Source organism: Orycteropus afer, unplaced genomic scaffold, assembly GCF_000298275.1.
Source record: "Orycteropus afer afer isolate SDZICR_OR568_19922 unplaced genomic scaffold, OryAfe1.0 scaffold00006, whole genome shotgun sequence".
NCBI lineage: Eukaryota > Metazoa > Chordata > Mammalia > Tubulidentata > Orycteropodidae > Orycteropus > Orycteropus afer.
Genome location: NW_006921593.1, coordinates 3,867,836 through 3,870,526, shown reverse-complemented (window position 1 = coordinate 3,870,526; position 2,691 = coordinate 3,867,836). Strand labels below are relative to the sequence as shown.

Sequence of the window (2,691 nt, the reverse complement as noted above, 5' to 3'; positions counted from 1 at the left end):
GTGACATTAAGTTCATCGTGTTGTGCAAAACCATCACTACTATCCATTGTTTCCAGATTATCCCACTACCATTGACAATCCCAGTTCCCCTCTAAGCAGACTCTCTCATCCCTATTTCATCCTATCCCTGGTAACCACTAATAAGCTTTTTATCTATAAGTGGGATCATACAATATTTGTCTTTTTGTGACTGGCTTATTTCACTCAGCTTAATGCCCTCAAGCTCCATCCATGTTGTAGCATGTGTCAGTACTTCCCTTCTCTGTCTGACTGATCAATACTCCATTGTATGCGCGTACCACATTTTGTTTATCCATTCATCTGCTGATGGACATTTAGGTAGATTCCTTCTCTCAACTACTGTGAACAGTACAAGGAACGTGGTTATACTCAAGGCTTATTTTTTAAATCTTGTTAGAACAGGTCTGAAGTAGCCTTTACTCTAAGGATAATTAATCCCTATTACTAAGGTGTGACCCATTTAAGGCTTCTAATAAATGCCAAGGAGATCAGCCAGGACTCTCGACTCAGGCTGGTGGAAGCTTGAACTTCTCTCCCTCCAGGTGAGGTCTGGGAGTCACCCAGCTCACTGGCTCTCTGGTCATCCGAGCCCCGTGAGCTTCACTTCATGTGTGTGTGTGTCTCAGTATGCAGGCAGACTCAGGAATACCCCTGTACAAATTTCGGCAGCTTGTTGGTTGCAAAGCTTTCTGTCCTCCAGAACTCCATCCTGCAATTTTTGGGAAGTCTCCTCTGGTAGTTAAGGTTGTGTGTCAGCTTGGCTGGGTGTGATTTTGACTGGTCTGGCAGCTGGATGTAGTTATCCCTTGTGATGAGACTGTAGTCATCTCCATGGTGGAATCGCTGTGAGCACCTATCAGATGAAGGGGCGTTGCCTTTGGGGTGTGGCCTGCTTCCAGTATATACGGAGCAGCTTTGGGAAAGGTCTGCAGCTTTCTGGCACATTTTGGATCCTGTGTTTGGCTGAGTCTTCACTTCCAGTTCCTGGACTTGAACCAAGTGGCCCGCCATGTTGCCTGCTGGATTTCTTGCCAACCTTGGGACCGTGTCATTTTTCCTGTTGACCTTGGGTTTGTCAGCCTCAGCAGCCAGCAGCTGCCTGAGATAGGAGATACCTCCAGCTCCAGTAGGCCTGGAGTAAGAGGCAGAGCTGAAGCCCAAGATCTAGGGGCCTTCACCCAGCCCCTGGAGCTCTGAATTGGACTTCTAGCCTCCTAAGCTGTAAGCGAATTAATTCCTGTGAAAGCCATCCACTTGTGCTATTTCTCTTATAACAATACTGGAGAACTAACGCCAATCTCTATGTCCTCAACTCAACAAGATAAAGATTTTCCTGCTCTGGCTGGGATTCTTCCCCCAGCTCCTAGTCTGGAATAGGCCTCCCAGGAACAAGTGGAGGTAGGGGAAAGGTGGGAGGCGTAAGAAGGGGCACAAACATAGGGCTTACCTCATTTGCTTCCTTTCTCTCGAAACTCGCAGCCCTGCAGGGGCCTGGTTAATGTCTGGACACTTTTTCATATATTTTGTCTAACTGCTTATGGTAAGAGGGTAAGGGAAGTCCCTGCTACTCCATCATTGTTGTCGTTGTCACCATGAAGTTTCTACTGATGTCTTTAATTCCTGCCTATTACTTGTTAGGGGGCAGTAGTGGTTCAGTGGTAGAATTCCTGCCTTCCATGCAAGAGGCCTGGGTTTGATTCCCAGCAAATGCACCTCGGGCATAACCATCACCCGTCTATCACTGGAGGCTTGCGTGTTGCTAGGATGCTGAGCAAGTTTCAGTGGAGCTTCCAGAGAAAGACCAGGAAGAAAGGCCTGGTGATCCACTTCCATAAAACAGCCAGTGAAGACCCGATGGGTCACGTCGATCCATTCTGCATCTGTTCATGGGGATGGCCCAGGCCCGGGCAACGTTTCATTCTGTTGTGCATGGTGTTGCCATGTGTCAGGGCCCACTCGATGGCAGCTTACAACATAACTCGTCAAACTCCTCTTTTTAACCAAAAGAGGCAGTGATATCTATGTAGAATTCAATAGCCTTGTTTTTGTTGTATTTATGTTTATAGCAATGATGCTGATGATTCCAAATGAGGTTATAATACAAAGTTTCCTTACTAAGTATATGAATAGGCTTAAGTTGTTGAAAGAGGAAGCTATTCTACAGAAAGAATTTATTACAAAGGGTGCAGTGGCTCTAGGTGCTGCCCAAACTATAAAGGCTGGACACAAACACCTGAAGGACCTTACAGCAAAGGCACGTTCTGACTTATGGTTAATTCCCAACCTGTCTGCCTGTGATGACCTGCCTTGGTGCTCATTTGGCCTTTCTCAAGCCTCTGTCTCGTGGCACACCTTCTGCAAACTTTAGCCGAAGTCCCAATAACATCTGCATCACGAAATTTTCTGTAGCTGGGGACAATTATTTATGGATCAGAAAATTTCATTTAGCATGATTTATCATCGCAGCCAATTAGAAACTGAATAACGGCCCAGCAATAAGGACAGAGATACAGCGTGTTTGTCCATCTGTACAATGACATGAAAGGCAACAATTAAAAAACTGGAGGCTCTGAAATAAGAAAGATGTGGAAAATGCTTCCACTGTCCCTTGCATGACTAAAAGCAGGCTGTCATGATGGTGTGTCAGTTTTATAAAGATCTATACAAAAA

The 2,691-nt window shown here is 45.7% G+C and overlaps 1 non-coding gene across 1 annotated transcript; it reads left to right on the top strand.

Moving 5' to 3' along the window:
• The first annotated feature begins 1,662 nt into the window (after positions 1–1,662).
• On the top strand, positions 1,663–1,733 carry TRNAG-UCC. The gene has a single exon. It is a non-coding gene; the product is annotated as a tRNA-Gly (tRNA).
• Positions 1,734–2,691: the final 958 nt, after the last annotated feature.